Below are 17,352 nucleotides of genomic sequence, written 5' to 3'. Positions count from 1 at the left end.
AGGGTTGGGAGGGTATTGGCTCCAAGGTGATAAACAGTTCCTGGCTGCCGGGGAGAACAGTTTCTCCGCTTGCCTGTTGTGCGCTATCCTCCTCCTCCTCCTTCTCCTCCTCTTCCTCGTCCCCAGAATCCTCATTCCTGTTGTGTGAGACTCCCCCCTTGTAGGTGTCCACGGACAGGGGTGGGGTAGTGGTAGGAGCACCCCCTGGAATTGCACGCAGCTCATCATAGAAGCGGCATGTCTGGGACTCTGACCCGGAGTGGCCATTTGCCTCTTTGGTTTTTTAGTAGGCTCGCCTGAGCTCCTTAATTTTCACGCGGCACTGCTGTGGGTCCCTGTTATAGCCTCTGTCCATCATGCCCATGGAGATTTTTTCAAATATTTTGGCATTTCGTCTTTTGGAACGGAGTTCTGATAGCACAGATTCATCTCCCCATACAGCGATCAGATCCAGTACCTCCCATTCGGTCCATGCTGGAGCTCTTTTGCAATTCTGGGACTGCATGGTCACCTGTACTGATGAGCTCACCATGCTGGCCAAACAGGAAATGAAATTCAAAAGTTCCCGGGGCTTTTCCTATCTACCTGGCTAATGCATCTGAGTTGAAAGTGCTGTCCAGAGCGGTCACAATGGAGCACTCTGGGATAGCTCCCGGAGGCCAATACCATTGAATTGCGTCCACACTACCCCAAATTTGACCTGGCGGTGTCGATTTCAGCACTAATCCCCTCGTCGGGGAGACGTACAGAAATCGATTTCAAGAGCCCTTCAAGTCGACAAAAATGGCTTCGTTGTGTGGACGGATGCAGGGTTAAATCGATCTAATGTTGCTAAATTCGACCTAAACTTGTAGTGTAGACAAGGGCTAATACTTTCACTCAGGAAACAGCCCAAGAGAACCAGGCGATGCTGCCAGTGCGGTAAGATGACATTGTAAGGGAGTTCAGAGGAGCTGCACACAGAAGCAATGAAAGATGTGGAAAACGAGAGAGACCTCTATAGGAAGGTTGTGAGGTCTGGTCATGGAGGGAAAACAGCTGGGGGAAAGATAACTGCATATGAAAACAAAGGGATGTTTTAAAGACTTTGACTTGGCAGGGAGAGGAAAAGAAGAACACATGGAAAATGTAGCTCAAATGCTATGTAAAACGTTACCGGCTAGATTACGTCTTAGACATAGCCCTGCATTGTGAGCTGTGTTGAGTTGCCCTGTTCCAGAGGGACAGAGACGACCCACGCCTGCCGATAGGGCAGAGTGAGGGCAAAGTGAGGGGAGCTGGCTTCAGCAGTGTTACTGAGCATGCTCAGTCTGTGTGAGCATGCACAGTACAAGTCAAACAGCAAATCTCGGGGAGCACGTGACCCCACATGTCCCTCCCCACACACATCACCTCTGCCAAGGGATCACGATTCCCTCTGTGTAGGGGAGGAGGCCAGACACTGCCCCATCATTTAGGAATGGGGGACCTTTGGAATGTAATATACCCGTGCTTGAGGTTTTTTGAACCTCAAACTATTTTGGCGGGTTTTCAAAATTAATCTGAATTCATGAATCCTTCTGTTCCTATAATAGAATGCCACCTTCCTCCCCCCACCCAGGATGATTCAATTCCAAAAGATATCCAATTGTGTTTTTCTAACTGAAAGAACTGCACTTTCTAATGTAAAAAGAAAAGGATTTGAGCATAAGCTCATGCATCCGGTGAAGTGGGCTGTAGCTCACGAAAGCTCATGCTCAAATAAATTGGTTAGTCTCTAAGGTGCCATAAGTCCTCCTGTTCTAATTCTGCCACCCTCACTCACACTAAGCAGGATCTTGCTCTGGAAACAGTCCCATTGAAATGAATGGGACAACTTGTGGTATCAGATGCTATTCAAAGGACCTGATGCAACACTCACTAAAGTAAATGGAAAGATGACCACTGACTTAAGTAGGCTTTGGATCATGTCCAGAGTAAGACTGGCAGAATCAGGCTCTAGGTTGGGGTTAGAACCACCCTCAAAAGCTAAGTGGAAGTGGAAAAAATTCATTTTTTCCATTGAATTTATCTCTTCTCTAATCCCAACACCCCAATTCATTTTTTTCACAAACTTTCCCCTCCAGTTTCACCCTGTCTTTTCAATGGATTTCTCGCCATATATATTTTAGGAAATCCCTCATGAGCAGGACATAAACCTAAAAAAGTTTGAGCACAAGTTGAACTTTTGAACCCAGGATGTCTGAGTAGACTGAGGGAGTTTGCTCAGACACCCCCAACAGAGAAACGAGGCCCCCATTTGTTGTTTATCAGTTCAAACATGATCTAAACAAAAATATGATAAACTAAATTATCTAATAATTAGAACTGTCTTTCCACTTGAGCAAAATATTGGATGAGGACAAACACAGATTTAGGGCTGGCACTGTATCAAAAATGCAGCTATTGTTCCCAAAAATAACAGGATGCAGACCAAGGGGAAATGGTGTCTAGTCACCGTTGTTCATCGCATTTGCTATATATATATATATTTATATTAGTGCTTTGAGAACCATAAGTGAAAGGTATTTCTAATTATTAATAATGTTTAGTTACACTAGCTGAAGATCTGACCCGACTGCTTTTTTTCCATCTATCCCTTTAATTGGACTATGAATCTTCTTCTTTTTCTTGGCAAGATAGAAGAAAATTCATAGTCCAATTATAGGGTAGATGAAAAAAAGCTATAGGACCAGATCTTCAGCTGGTGTAACTAAGCATAATTAATCATACTAATAATTAGTAATATTAGTCAGTCTTTACACTTCAGAATACCTTCCACTTAAGGTTCTCAAAGCATTATATTACAGGGAAGTAGGTGTTACTATGCTTTTTGTAAAAGTGTGGAAACTGAGCCACAAAGTGGTTAAATGACTGGCAAGTTCATGAGTCAGCGGGAGAACTAAGAATAGAATCCAGGAGTCCTCATGTCCAGTCCCTCCCAGTTCTTACCACTGGACTACACTCAGACCCCTGAAGAGTGAAAGGCCAACAGCAAAGCCAAAAGAAGTCAAATAATGATTTAACATGAGATTCACAGTAAATAATATATATTAATATCCTTAATGATATTTTAGTGTATGTAGCTCTGTGTCATACTCCATCAATATTTAGCATATGAAATTTAGCGTACATTGAGGTTACCTTTCAGAATAAGGTTAAAAGACACGTCATAAACATACAGCTAAGGGTATCATAAAATCCCTCCTTACCTGTAAAGGATTAAGAAGCTCAGGTAACCTGGTTGGCACCTGACCAAAAGGACCAATAAGGGGAGAAGATACTTTCAAATCTGTGGGGGAAGGTTTTTGCTTTGTTCTCTTTGTTGGTTCTCTCCGGGTCAGCGAGGAATCAGGACAGGGAAAATACATCTCCCAAAGCCCTATTTGAACTAAGCATCTGTTTAGAGTGGGGAGGGAACCCTGACAACACATAACAAAAAAGCCACTTTGGGGAAACCTGAGAAGTCTTCAAGGAAGTTATGGGAGTGCTTAGGGGAACAATACATTAAAACCAGACAACAGCACTGTCTGTACAATAAAAGATTGTGGCTGCACACATGCAATATTTATACAATGTTTGGCTATACCACCCAAACAACAGACATATTTTAGCCCATTCCACCAAGGACAAAATATCCTGCCTCGGTCTAAGAAGGAAATCAGGCCAAATAACTCCAGCAGGAGGTTCCAGCTATCTATGACTCCAGGGATTACACTGTGCAGAAGGTTCTTGTACACATATTCTTTGGCCACAAGCACATAACTGGTAAGATACATATGGTCCTTGCTTCTGACCGGTATTGTACTGTCAGGTCAATAAACATCACCTACCTAATTGAAAGGCTGCATGTAGTGGCCCAATCTTCAGGTCTGACTGAGCTCCTCTCTGTGCAACATATAAAGATGCTCCCTTAAAGCATATATAGCTTCCTGCTGTCCCAGCAGCTCCTGCAGTCCTGGTGGCAGCTAAGGCTGGTTCAGTCACCCACAGCCTGTCATCAGAAGGAGTCAGGTGGCGCTCTATTCACACATCCTTACTGTCCATAATCCCAACAGCTCCTTTACACTGTAGACAGGAGGAAGTGATATGCACTTGCCTACACCAGCTCCATGCCAAACAGCTCTATTCTCTGCCAAGAGAATCACCAACCGGAGTGGCACAAACACCCTTATCGGGGCCAGGATCTGGTCCATTGTTAGTGGTGCTGCCGTTTACCTGTTTCACTTGTTCGGTGAAACTCAAAGTAAATTTGTGACCAAAGGAAATGCTGTTGGAGTGCCAGCATTAGAAAGCTAGCTGCCTCCAGGCACCCGAATCAGACCAAAGTGTATGAAGGAATCATCTGTGTTGGCAACAACTGATTGGCCCACATCTCAAAAGACAGAGTTGAACCTAGAGATGGATTTAGGCCATCTAATCTGAATTTGAACTTCCAAAGTTTTGGGTTTGGTGTGGGCCCTTTTCTAAAAGGAACTGTCCACCTATATTAGACATGCATACAACATGACATTTGTTTCCACATAAACAAAGTGCTGGAAACTCATTAATCTTCCTCCATCTTCTTTTTTCTAGGGACTTGGCCTATGTCTATATCTACAAGATTTATTTGACCCCAAGTTGACATGCCTAGTAGAAGTGTCCATAGATATCTTGCTAAAGGACATTCAATTTAGTATGCATAGGGGCTGGATTCAGATCTTGGTTACATCATTTGAAACCCGGAGTAAATCCATTCACCTCTGTAGCATTACTTGGGGCTGGAGAGAGATTTGGAAACCATGTGTGACCAGACAAAGCTTAAGTACATCTGGTCGGATACATCAAAAGGAATGAATGATGCACAGTTTTAAAAAAATCCAATATAAATTGTTGTCTTCTTTGTACTGGAAAATGTACATTTGGGTCTAAGTTTCCAGAGCATGTTGGTGGGGCTCTTACATCCCCGGAGATTATAAACACATGTTCTGTTTTGACTGAAAATTGGAGAATTTCAGAAAAGTTCTTGGGAAAATTAGTTTGATTTTAAATATTTTGCTACATGTGGGAAGCATAATATTGCCTGCTTTGTGGCGTGCAGAGCTGGGAAAGGCATCAAAAGAAAAAAACACATGGATCATTAATAAGCACAATGGTAGTCAAAGTAATTGGAAGTTAGAAACAATGCCAACCGTAAGAAAATGAACCATACCCAAAGGAGTTTCATATGCGAAAAGTCATACATAGATTACAAAGAAAGGCTGCTACTGATGGTTTATATAGGGATTGCATAATGATGAAGCTATTAACGTAATATTGTGCAAGACCTTTTCTTAGATTCATTGATGGCTAATTCTATTTCTTGTGCCGTGTTCCACCTCTTTCCCCTCTTTTGCTATGACTTCTTCTTTACTATTCACTTTGCAGACTAAGATAAAATGGTATAATTTTGATGCATTTGAATCACACCTCACCTCAGACAATTGGGGCTCTGGACAAGTTTGGTTTCAGCTTTTAATTAAGTCACAAGTTTATCATCTTACTTTGAATTGCCAGTCAATAGCAATAGAAGCAAGAGCAAGTGTAGCTTGTTTGGGGGCCTCTCTGCTTATCTCCTGCACGGACCAATGTGCTTTGAAGGTACAGCAGAAACTCTCTTAACCATACTATTCATCCTAAAACTCCTCTTGTCTAAATGTAAGGCTTGTCCCACCGGTGGAGCCAGCTGCAGATCCGACCCCAAACCCTGGAGGATCGCCCAGTGCTATCTTTGCGGATGTCCCAGACCCTGGCTCTAGATGTCTATTGGCCATCCTCTGCTCTCTCAGCTACTCAGTCCCAATTGTTTCCAATATAGAAATTTATGAGGAAATTTCTCCAAGCCTCTAGCTGTTTTCATCACCTGTCTCGGAAGCTCTTCTCCTTCTCCTGTCTCTTTTAAACAGGGCAATCAGAACTGAACACTATATTACACACTACTAATTTATTTAATGGCATTACATTTTCCACCCTATGCCTAGCCTAGCCTTAAGCTTATTCAGCTTACACTCTATTGGACAAGGCAAGCTACTGATTAACCGAGAGGCTAATATTGCAAGTTACATATGGGAAACAAATGTGAACTCACAAGAAACCAAGACTGTGCTCCAGAGATATGTAATTATAGCATGCTGATCTGATCTGTTGGAAGACTAAACAAATCCACAATGATCTATCAACAATTTCCATGACATTGCCAGAAATTCCTGCTGGAATAATAAATGTTCCATGATGCAAAGAATGAAAGTCCTTTGGAGCCTGTTCTAAAGACATGGGGCAAAAAAAAAAAAAAGAAGCAATTTTGCCTAATTTTGAACTCACTAATCTTTTGTGGGCTCAAAATTTGAACTTGATCTGAAAACATTATTGTATGCAATGTAGTTGTAGCCATGTCAGCCCTAGGAGATTAGAGAGACAAGGTGGGTGAGGTAATATTGTTTATTGGACAAACTTCTATTGGTGAGAGAGCCAAGCTTTCAAGCTTATTTATGGCTTATTACAACAATCTGTAACCCACCAACCCCCCTCTTTTTGTCCGTGTGTCATTTCCTCGGTACAAGGTGCAGGCTTCTTGATGATTGGTTATGGGGTGGGTTGTGTGTGTGTGTGTGGGGGGGGGAACTCTTCCTCTGTCTGAGGCTCTCTCTCTTCCTGCCCTGCTCCCCCTCAGGACAGCCAGGCCATGCTGTGGGACCTGAACGAGGGCAAGCATCTGTACATGCTGGACAGTGGCGACATCAACACCACCCTGTGCTTCAGCCCAAACCTCTACTGGCTCTGCGCCGCCACTGGGGGCATCAAGATCTGGGTGAGCGGGCGCCCCCTGCTGGGAGGGGTGGGGCTTTCAGGGGACCCCCCCCCAGGAATTTACCCCTTCTGTGCTCCCTTCTATACAGAGTGTTCGTCCTGGAATTCCCTATCTCCGTATCTCCTTTCCATAGGGCACAGGGATTCATTCCCTGAGAGTCCCTTCTGTGTCTCCTTTTTATAGGGACTAGTGACCGGGTGTCTATGGAGGACGCACCCCTGGGATTCATGTTTGCTGTGCTTCCTTTATGCAGGGAAGAGGGCTTAGGTTTTAAGCCACTCTACCTTGAATGGTCCCTTACAGTGTGTGCTAACTACTTATGCTAAACAATCCATTCTGCCTTGCATTTAGCTGTGATGCTGGAAGTTCCTTTCCCAGACCTGAAGAAGAGCTCTGTGTGGCTCAAAAGCTTGTGTCTCTCACCAGCAGAAGTTGGTCCAATAAAAGATATTACCTCACCTGCCTTGTCTCTCTGAAAACATTAGTCAGTTTGTGTATTGCCTGGGAGAGACTGAAAACACAGAGCCGGGAGGGTGTGGTTTACCTTCTCTAACACCCAGTACCACCAGAGCTCAATTTCCCTTACCTGGAGGTACTGGTAGAGTGATTGGGATGCCTTGATCCTCCGGCCAAAGCAAAAAGTCCTCACCTTCCAGAGCAAAACAAGAATCCAAATGAGACAAGTCCTTCAGTCTTAGTGGCCAGCTTAGTCATCTTGTGCTTTCCACAGCCTACTAGCCCCTGCAGTCCTTGATGCCATGTTTTCCTTCCCTGCTTGTACTGGGAGCTGATCAGAGTCCTTAGCCCTCCCTGGGCTTAACAGTACTTTACTTCCCCCCTTAGATCAGGGGTTTCGACACTGCCACCAGAGGTGGTATTGTAGGGATGCCCTTCCTCTCCCACTACAAGCCATGGCACCCTAAATCATGGGATATGTTTTGCCCTGAACCCAAGGAACCCAAGTCTGCCCTGGTATACTATTGCTTAGAGTCACTTCCTACAATGCCCATCTCTGGTCAGGCCTTCTCCCTGGTACTTTCCACCAAGTCTTGCTCAGACTCTTTTCCCAGCTCTCATCCTGCAAGGGAAACACTCCTGAGTACTCATCTCCACATAACCTCCCCTTAGCAAGTTATAGGACCACCTCCAGCACACTTCTCTTCCTTCCAGCTCTCCTCTCCCTGAGAACAGACAGCCTCTTCCCTCCCAGAAGGCCTGGCTCTCTGTCACGTACTTTCATTCCTTCAGGTTCCATGACTTTGAAGGAAAACTAGGCACAGGTTACAGCTGGGACTTGGTCCCCTTAAAGGCCCAAACTTACTCTGTGAAAATCTGGTCCAGTTGTGAGTGCTGAGTTCTGGCCCAGTAGCATTCAATGCTTCATCAATAAGTGCCTGTTCCTATAGTCATTCTGCACATGGAGCTGCCACTGAAGTCAATGGAATGAAGCTCAGTTGCTGAATCAGTTGCTTAGAGTTCAAATGTCAAGCACATCTTGTGCAGTACCTCTCAATTATTTGCGACTCCAACAATTCTGCAGAGGGGTGTCTCTTACCAGCACAGTGGGGAAAAAACTACAAAAACATGTTGTAACAGACAAGCTCTTTATTATAAATAAAGCATCTCTGTGGCATCTGTTATTGAGTGATAATGTGCAAGGTTGGACAGCATCCTCACAGCTTATAACTCAGGGCACTTTCTGGCTGTCCAAAGTACGGCTGTTTCACCAAAGTAAGGAGATGAGCACTGAGTGGGAGGAGGCTTGAGGATGGCATGATAACGTGGAACAAAAAATTCTCCAAAGTCTTACATGACCATTCATCATGGGGGATCCCTAAAGCTAGCATTGAAAGCCAAATTCCACTGGCATTTAGATTAACTCTTCAAATGAAAACGAATAATCAGAATGGTCTGCTCAATAAATAAAAGACCATCCCCATAAAAAATTGGACTAAATCAAGGTGTTTGCACTTCATGGTAACCTACACTGAGAAACAAAATCAGGTGAGGGCCATGTGAAGGTCACACAGATATACTGCACAACAGTTAATGCACTGTACAACAATAGCCTCCAGACCAATTAATGACACCTTACTGCATGTGTGATTGGTAATTATCTGCTAACTGTCCGACTATCCATCCATGCCTTTCTAGAGATTGTCCATACCATAACACCTAGGCGTCAAATATGGGGTTACTGAAAGACCATCTTTTCTGCCTCTCCTTCCATAGCATCAAAGATCTACAACTGGAGTGGAGCTGGGTGGAACGAATCTCTTTGGAAAAAAGATGAGTATTTCCCCAATAAAAGTGTACCGGTAACTTCTCGTTAAATGTCTCAGTCAGATCTACGCATTACATGCTATATTTCAGTATATAGTAAAATGGAAGCTATTGCCATCTTAAACAACATCACTGTTATGTCTGATGCCATGTGGGTTTTGTTTAGTATAGAATTTGAATATATTTGAAGATAGGCTTATTGCAACAATGAAGACTGCTCCTGTCTCTCAGCAAGTTGTTAATGTAAACTTTGCACACGATACCATAGGAGAGCATCCCATGGAGTATCATTAAGAGGCCTGGAAAGAGACAAAACTGATAAGCAGTTCTGATAGCGCTCTGAATGAGTATGAGTCATGAGAGTAATTAATATGCTCACAGGAAGTAGAAGGGTGCACTGGGAGAGGGGAAAGGAGATTGATGGCCTTTCCTGTCATGAGGAAATGCAGATTAGTCAGTGTCAAAACGAAGCTCAGCCAACTTCTCTAGAAGAACACTGCAATAAAAAAAGATTGAAAGACTGTAAAGGAACAGAGGGCCTGATCCACAGTCTGCTGGAGTCGGTGGAAAGACTCCATCTTTGAGCTCAGTGGGCTTTGGATGAACGGGGTGTTTGAGAGGCTCACAGTATTTGGTGTTGCACAATTTTAAATTAACCTCAATAAAGGACTTGATACTATAAGATACTGAGAATGCTCAAGTCTGTCTATCCACCTATTTACTCACCGCCTCCCGCACTAGCTGGCTCAGTTCTGAAAGGTATTCAGATCCTCCTGTGAAAGCTCAGTACCCTTAGCTCCCATTAAATTCAGTGGACCCAATCCTGCAAGGTACCAAGTGCCCTCTGTTACCAAGACTGCAAGGTTCTGAACACCACCTATCAGGAGGTGAGCATCCTCAACTCCCAGTGGCTTCAGTGGGAGTCAAGGACACTCAGGATATTGCAAGATCCAACCCTAAAGCAGCACCTTGACAAACTACTGGACAGAAAGGGGAATATACACATTTTAATTTACTAATAAGGGATTTAAGCAAAAAACGATGCATATAAAAAAGCCAAATCCTGATTTGAACGCATTTAACAAAGTGAATAACCTCACAGGAGAGGAAAGGGAGTCAATGGGCTTGTCTACACAGAAGCTTCCACTGGTTAAATTAAAGCACTTTAGTTAACCCATTGCAAAGCACTGTGTGGACACTCACCATTGTTTCGGTACCAGAGCGAGTTATTTTATTGTAACTTTAGCCTGTTGACAAAAAGTTTCTTGAGTATTTACATGGCCCCCCATTACTGCGGTATCTGAGCACCCCACAATCTTTTAATGCATTCATCCTCCCATCACCTCTAGGGGGAAGAGAAATACTATTACCCCTATTTTAGAAATGGAGAACTGAGGCATAGAGAGGCCAAGGGCCATATTTGCAGAGGGACTTAGGTGTTACAATGCTCATCACTGCAACACCTAACTTTTAGGTGCCTAAAAAGTCACTGGGATTCACCAAGGCTGGTTAGGCACCTAGGCTCCCTAAACAATGAATGGGGAGAGATAGGCTGCTAAGAATGGGAGCCACAAAAGCCAGCACAGCAACCCACCTCAGCTGGGCAATAGAAGATGGTTCTTGTGACAGATATTGTCATCTTTGGGGACCAGTTTATATTTTATGTTTAAAACATCAAAACTTCAACTAGCCATTATATTGAGATGGGTCAGACAGTATGAGCTGTAGAATATCCATAGCCCTTTCTGTCAATACAGGTGATGTGTATTTGTGTGTTCTTGGCTCACTGGTGTGTGTGGGGAAGGCAGGGGATGGGGTTTCCTGCATATTCTGGAATCATTAGGGGGCGATTACTGTAAAATCCCAAGGCTGCCTATGGGAATTCCCCAGCCTTTGAAGCGTGACCTCCTGGAGAATAGGAGAAGGGATTGGTTTTACCTATTTTGGGATGCTGGGGTAGGGTGGCCTCTGACACATCCCCAGAATACAGGACATTCCTGCCCCTGTCTGCATCAGCCCACCTGCATGGACCCACCGCCACCTGAGTCACTCCACACAGAGGTGTTGCCCCCACTCAGGTCCCCACTGGCATCCTCCTGCATCCACAATCTCCTCCTGTCATTTTCATCAGACAAAGCCACATCTGGTGCTAAGTCTCCAATGGACAAGGACAGCACTCCACAAAACTAGCACTGTCCTCCCCACACTTTATTTCCACTGCAGATTATTCCCACCAGAAGCTACATTTGGGGTTTTATTGCCTGATTAGCGTGCATTTATGCATAAAAATATGGGACCAGATCTTTAGTGTAAATTGGTGTTGTTCGATTCTGGTCACTTAAAACCCTGCTACAGGCTCTGACTCAACTATTCCAGTAACACAGCATTATCGTCTTTCGTGGTTTTCAGTGGGAAGCTACGGGTGAGTTTATCAGTTCACCTAGCACAGCGCACACTGTTAACACTTACCACAGTGATTAGAAGCAAGGAAAAAAGGAGTGCTAAAGATACAAGGCTCATAAAACGTCTCAGAAGCTCATTTCCAGCAAAGCTTGTGCCCCGTGTCAGGTATCTTTTGCCACATTATTACATGCAGCTTTGTCATTTTCTTTGATCTTCCAAACTGGAGATGTTGATTCCAGCTGCCTTACCACACACACAGAGCCTTGCCCATAAAACCAACCCACACATCCACAGGCTTGACCATAAAACCAACCCACTGCTTTGGTCGGTAAGCATGGAGCTAGCCTCTGCCCCCTAGACAATCACTGGGAGCATCCCATAACAAAGGGCCTTCATACTGGGACAGTTTGAGATGCAAATCAGCAAAAAACCATCAGCCACTCTGTGATACACTGAAAGCAAATGCTTACTTGACAAATCATCACAGCAACCAAAAGAGGTTGAGGCTTAAAAAAAAAAAAATCAAATATGACTTTAATTAATGGCATACTCCTCCATGCATTCCCCAGGCCATATCATCCACTGGTATAAATTGGTGTAGTCCCATTGATTTCATTGGTGCAACACCAATCGACCCTAAAGATCTGGTCCCATATTTTTAGGCATATATGCAGCCTAATCAGGCAATAGGTTGTATACTCAAACCCAAATGCAGCTCCTGATGGGAATAATCTACAGCGAAACTGAAGTGTGTGGTGGGGGGCTAGCATATGTGTGGCTGTGATGAGATGAAATGGGGTGCACTTTAGCATTGCTTCTGCATTTGGGGAAGGGAGTTTCACATGGTCCTAAAATATCCAGTTTTACCCTGACTCGTTTCCTAATTTCCCTGATTAAAAGGGAAAAGTGAAACACCCTTTAAACATGCAGGCCAAATTCTGCTCTCACTTATATCATTGCAAGTACAGATGTCAGCAGTGACTGTCTCAGCACTCCCTTCCATGATGATCACTGGAGTATTCCCAGTCATGACAGAACTGAAACTAGCAGATCCTCACAACACTAACCCCTCGTGGTCCAGCCTCATACTCTCTTCCAGATCCATGGAATCTCAGCCACGGAGGAGCTTGGAGAGGACTCCCACTATCTAGAGCTACAAGGAAGCACACTGGAGAGGCACTTCTGTGTGTTGGGACACTTTTCAAGCCAATTTTGCTCCCCTCTGCTGTCTGTAGCATTACGTGGCCTTACAGAAACTGAAGATAGAAAAGAGCTGTTAGGTCATCAAAGACCAAACTGTGCACCGACATAAACCCACACAACCCCAAAGACTTTAGTAGGGGTGCAAAGGGTGTAAATCTGCACAGGATTTGACCCTTAATTCATCCCCCTTTGTAGGATTGTCCACACAATATATTTTCCCATGCGTTATGGAATCTTGTTTTAGCAATTGTCCCATGCAACTGGGCTGCTACTGCTACCCTTGGAAATGCATCCCACAGTCTAAGAGATTCCACCATTAGAACTAGTTTAATGGTCTACAGAAAAGGAAAGAAAAGGAGTACTTGTGGCACCTTAGAGACTAACCAATTTATTTGAGCATGAGCTTTCGTGAGCTACAGCTCACTTCATCGGATGCATACCGTGGAAACTGCAGCAGACTTTATATACACACAGAGAATATGAAACAATACCTCCTCCCACCCCACTGTCCTGCTGGTAATAGCTTATCTAAAGTGATCATCAAGTTGGGCCATTTCCAGCACAAATCCAGGTTTTCTCGCCCTCCACCCCCCCACACAAATTCACTCTCCTGTTGGTGATAGCCCATCCAAAGTGACAACTCTCCACACAATGTGCATGACAATCAAGACAAAGGAAAGGTAACTTTAAGGGCTAGTTTCCCACCTTGTTCCACTTACATGACTCTCTTGTGGCCAAATTCTTATCTGGCTTACATTGACAGTGTAACTCCACTGGAGTTACTTCAGATTTACACTGACGTAACTGAGATCAAATGGTCAGAGCTATTTATGAGCTTGATGTACTTGTTATAATTGATGAAAAAATGGAACAGCAATGTTTGTTTAGATCTGGGATTAAAACCTACATTTTTGTGTCTTGCCAAAAACATTTGCATAAAATGACTGTCTAGTAACGTCAGCCAACATTTTAATCCAGTTTATAATATTTGGGAATTTAAGGAATTAGGGTCCATGTAGTCCATGAGTTCTTAACCTGCACATCATGACCCCCAATGTCACAAGCAGGTTTCAGGGTGAGGTCACAACCACCCTTCCCTTCTTTATGGCTAGCTGAGAATGGTTCCCAATATTTTTCTTCTGTTACATGGTGGCATGACATGGAAATGGTTTATAATCACTGATAGTCCATCTCTTTGCCCTTCAAAAGGGCCGACATGTTTCTTAGCAGTTATATCCAGCAATGATATCTGTCCCTAAATACTCATCTATTCCAGCCTTAATCTCTGTAGACTCAGTGCTGAGGTCGGCCCACTCTGAAGTCAGCAGGAGTGGTGTGTTCATTAGAAGAATTGGATTCTTAGATGTTTTAATAGCTTCATGTATTTAACTGGCATTTCATACTGTATTGTTGTACACATGGAGGGGAATACTATGTACATTTAAAAACAAATTCTGCCACCCTTTTGCCAAAAATCTGAACAATAATATCTATGTTTTTTATAGGCCCTACACAAAAATAGTTTATGCTCCTATGCACCTGTGCCATCTTGGCAGCAGCAAACTAATAAACGCTATGGGCAAAATTCTGCTCTGAGAGCTACATATTGGATCTTGATTGATATTCAGCTGTTCCCAATGGCCTACGTGTAGGGAGATCCGATTATCAGTGCTCAAGAACACAATACTTTGCCTTTTTGCTAGAGCTGTGGCACATCCCGAATGACATCTTCCACAATGCTAGGGCACATATGACAACTGACCCCCACCCCGCACTGCTCACCAGCAGGGTTTGATCTGGAAGGAACAATTCCATTAGGGGATACCAGTTGTAGACTTTTATTCTAGGGAAGACCAGCTACTAAAGGAGATGAGATACATTCTACTCTTATTTATTTGTTATCCTACCTCCTCTATCCCTCCCCAGCCTCCTTATTTGTCCCATCGACCTGTTATGTCTTCTCTTTTACACCGCAAGCTCTTTGGGTCAGGGATTGTCATTGATTATATGTTTCTACATAATCTATCACAATGGGGCCCAATTTGACTGTGGCTTTTAAGTGCTACCATAATATCAATGTTAATATTGATACTACTACTACTCTGCCAGTGTGCTACACACACACACACACACACACAAACTCACACGGGAATAAACTGGATCTCTTGGCTGTTAGTCTATTAAAAGAACTGGGAGACAATTATGAAAAGGCAAAACCTTCATAGGCAAAACATCCTGAATACAGAGGTTACAAACAGGATTTAAAAAAAAAAAAAGCCTAAAATTATTATTTTAAAAACATGATCCTTCACAAAGTTTTTATCAATGTTTTGAATTGCAGGGTCAACAACATTTTCACTTCACATTCTATATTCACCCAGAATTGTTAGGATTTACGGCCAAACAAAAAACTATCCCAATTTCATTTTTCACATTCTTTCTGTGATTTGTAGTTACACAAAGCTGTTAATTTGAATGCTCCTTTGAAAAAAGAAAGTTGTCTGTTGGCCAAAGAGCCTTCTTCTTATCTGTTCAAGTTCCATTAGCCTAGAAATCCTTCATCTGCAAGATCTTCAGGAATTGCAAGCATTTCAAAGAAAATATACACCTCCTTCCTAAAAAGTGGAGCATGTTGCTGTGGGATCCATGCAATAATTTTGCACTTGTTGTTAGTATCACATCCTACTTCAATTTTTTATTTTGATCTGTGTCTATAATTTCACCATGTGTTGAGGTGTTTCCCCATAATATTCTGTCAAGTTATTATCCTATCTGGTATCATGAGGTTGGAGAAGGAAGTTACCCAGGATTTAGGGGTAGATTATTATTTAGTAGTAGCATTAAAATAGCACCTAGAAATCAGGCCCCATTGGACAAAGCAATCTACAAATACATTGAAAGAGACCATCCCTGCTCCTAAAGGATTATAATCTAATAAAACGAGACAGACAAATGACAAAGGGAAACAAAGGGGAAGTGATTTATCCAAGCGACATGGCAAAGCAGTGACAGAACTGGTGTGAGGAACGGCCATGCACAGAGCAGCACCAGACTGAGGTGAACACAAAGGGAGAGTTAAACCAATTCTGCACGTACACCCTTGACTAGAACTCTCTGCAGTTCAGCCTGCTGCACCAGCAAATCTAGCCTAAAGCACCTGGCTAGGCAAATGCACATTTCAGCCACATGAATGGAGAGCATGGCTCAGACAAGAAACACCTTGGAACCCTGCTCTGCTCAGTATGAGAAATAAAAAGACAACTGTATTCAGAGGAATAACATCATAAATGTTAGATGGAAAAGAGCTATTCGGCCCTCCAGCCCATCCCCCAGCCTACAGAGGCCATTTCCTAGTGTTCTGACAAGTCTAGTTTGAAAAGTCCCCAACAATGGGGTCTCCAAGATTTCCTCTGGGTGACTATTCCACAGATATGTAAGCAGAGTGAGGATGAGCTCCACCCTGACATCTGGTGGTGAGGTGTGGTAAGTTGTGGAAAAGAACTTCAGGGGCTGATCTCATTTGCATGGGCACACCCACCCCGCCTAGAATGAGGCCATAGCTGCCCAAATGGTCACTTTGGCTGCTGTGGGATCCCCAGTGTCTCTGTTATTGGGGCAGGAAGAATAAATTGTTATTACCCTGATTATGGGAATCAAGGACAGTGGAACTGTACTTGGCCTTTTGTATGATGGAGGGACTCACCATCAACTAAGTAGCACTCGCTAGACAAGGGACATGGGTTTCAAAACTCTGTGAATGGGGAGAGGCTTGAGATAGGTATTAGTGAGTGGTGGTGTGGGTCCTTTGTGAGGGCCTGAAACACCAGTTGCATCTCTGTCTCTCTCCACTGTGGAATGTCAGAGCTAATTTTGGGTCTATTAAGAGTCTTGCTACAGGCACTGTGCTAAATTCACTTTGGCCTTATGGTGCACCAGCACTATGGCTAACACTACTAAGAGCTGGAATCACTGAGCACTGTGTCAAGTAGTGGGGAGCTGGAAGATCTAGAGTGCAGCGGGGCTGTCGTGGATGGGCTGGCGGAGTGTTCGTGAGACGGTGAGCAGAGCAGAACTGTTCGTGAAACGGTGAGCAGAGTGGCTTGTGGAGTGGTTCAGAGTGAAGCCCTGTGGGGCAGTCAGCTTCAGGTCATGTAAGGTGCCCCTTACCTCTTTCTCCCCACACACACATTTTTACCCAGACTGGGGAGTAACACTCTGCAGATGAACTTTTGAACTCTGGGGCTGGACTTTTTGGACTTTGGGTGATTTGTGGATTGCTGGACTCAAGAGACGTTTGGGTTCTGGGACTCAAGAACCCAAGGGAAAGGACGTGGCCCAATTTGCTGGGGTGGGTCTTTGCTCATGGTTTGGTTAATGAACACTAGCTGTGGTGTTTTCCCAATTTAATGCTGATGTCGTTTACCTCATGTTATTAAAGATTCTCTGCTACACCAAGACTCTGTGCTTGCGAGAGGAGAAGTATTGCCTCTTTGAGGCGCCCAGGGGTGTGTGTAAGATTTTCCCAGGTCACTGGGTGGGGGCTCGAGCCAGTTTTGCATTTGCTTTGATGAGTGGGAACCCCTGTGTACGGAACCCGACCCTTGCTGCTATCAACTCGG

This window comes from Caretta caretta, chromosome 1 (genome assembly GCF_965140235.1).
Source record: "Caretta caretta isolate rCarCar2 chromosome 1, rCarCar1.hap1, whole genome shotgun sequence".
Classification (NCBI taxonomy): Eukaryota; Metazoa; Chordata; order Testudines; family Cheloniidae; genus Caretta; species Caretta caretta.
This window is presented reverse-complemented; position numbering follows the sequence as displayed.